Genomic DNA, 1,895 nt, shown 5'->3' on the forward strand with positions numbered 1-1,895 from the left:
ATAGTAGATGGGATCCAAAACTCCAAATGACTGTCATTTGTGTCTGTTAGCATCTTGGGTTTTCAAGCCTGTCCTGGATGTAGGTAAAGGCCTTTGATGATAGGCTGTGCTCCAGGATCAGGGTTGAAGAGGGAGTAAGGGTAGGGACTGGGACTGAGCAGTGGGTTGGCTGTGGTTGCATTTGTTGCTTTCTTTGAGGAAAGCTCCCTGTGTAAGTGGCCAAGTATGTTCAGTAAAATGTGTAGGCCTTAATTCCAGAAGAACTGCACCTCTGCAGCTGTCTATACTGGGGAGTGAGGCTCTTGAATGTGATTGAAGAGTTGTTAAAGGCCATCTAGTAAGAGCTGGACTGAGAGGTGTGAACAGTCCATAGTAAAGCACACTGTTCAAGAGCACGGACTTTGGAGTCAGTGAGGCCTGCATATACATCCACCACACTTAACACATATGTGACTGGACAAGTAATTTAACTACTGAAAACCTCAGTTTCTTCCTTTCTAAATGTGAATGGTAGTAGTACCTACTTTGTGGGGTTATTCTGAGAGTTAAATAAGATAACCAAGGAAATCCTAAATATATTCATCCAACCAATAGGTATAAGTCATTTTCATAGTTGCTTAGGAGTTATTTCTAAATGAAACAGACAAAACTCTCTGCTTTTATAGAACTTATTTTCTAGTGGGGCAATAAATATAAAAAGTTACCATGACTTCCACAATAGCAGCATGAGGACCTCTGTAGACCTACTTCTCAGTAAAGTGAGCATAACTGATGAAAATTATATAGGTCTTTGGGATCCCAGAGCACCTTTAGTCCCTGGAGACGCTCTGCCAGCCAGAAGTGATGGAAGAATTGTATAGCCTGGACCCACAACGGCAGGAATTATTGGAGGCCAGGTTTACTACAGTAGGTGTTAGTAAGGAAAACTAGAAAAGAAGAGGAAAAAGCAATAAATCGATGCAAGAAGAAATAAATATATTGCAAAACAGAAGAATGGGAAATATTCAAGAGTTGGAAAATCAGGAAACAAAAGGCGAAATGAAGGAGAGTACATCAGATATAACGAAAGGGACCACTTAATAGTGAGTCTTCCAACCAGAGCTTATGCAGTGTGGGATCCTTGAGTGATAAAGAAGTAGAGACTCCCGAGAAAAAGCAGAATGACCAGCGAAAGCTGAAAAGAAAAGCTGAACCATATGAAACTAGCCAAGGAAAAGGCACTACTAGGGTACATAAAATTAGTGATTACTTTGAGTTTGCTGGGGGAAGCGGGCCAGGAACCAGCCCTGACAGAAGTGTTCCACCAGTTGCACAAATCTCACCGCAACATTCCTTATCCAGTCCCTTACTGCGATGCGTAGAGCAGCCCCTCTGTGGTTTAGATGGCAGCGCTACAAAGGAGGTGATGGAGGAGCAGTCTGCTCTGCCAGCAGCCTCATGTCAGCAATGATAACAAAACCTCAGCTTGACACAGAGCAGCTGGCACAAAGGGGAGCTGGCCTCTGCTTCACTTCTGTTTCAGTTCAGCAAAACAGTCCCTCATCTACGGGATCTGGCAACATGGAGCATTCCTGCAGCTCCCAAAAACAGATCTCCATCTGGCACAGACAGACCCAGTCCGACCTCACAATAGAAAAAATATCTGCACTAGAAAACAGTTAAGAATTCTGACTTAAGAAGGAGGGAAGAATAGATGATTTATTAAGAGCCAACTGTGATTTGACACAGATTGATGAACAGCAAAAGATGCTACAGAGATACAAGGAAGATTAAATAGATGTGTGACAATGAGCAAGAAAGTCCTTATAGAAAAGTCAAAAAGAGAAGATGGAATGTAGAGATAAGAGCATGCAAGACCACTTGAGGTTGGACCACTTTTCTACTGTCTGACAAGG

At 42.6% G+C, this 1,895-nt stretch overlaps 1 pseudogene; it reads left to right on the forward strand.

The window, feature by feature from the left end:
• Positions 1 to 843: 843 nt before the first annotated feature.
• Positions 844 to 1,895, forward strand: part of LOC105540252 — a 7,033-nt pseudogene continuing 5,981 nt past the window's right edge.

Source organism: Mandrillus leucophaeus, unplaced genomic scaffold (genome assembly GCF_000951045.1).
Source record: "Mandrillus leucophaeus isolate KB7577 unplaced genomic scaffold, Mleu.le_1.0 Scaffold2170, whole genome shotgun sequence".
NCBI lineage: Eukaryota > Metazoa > Chordata > Mammalia > Primates > Cercopithecidae > Mandrillus > Mandrillus leucophaeus.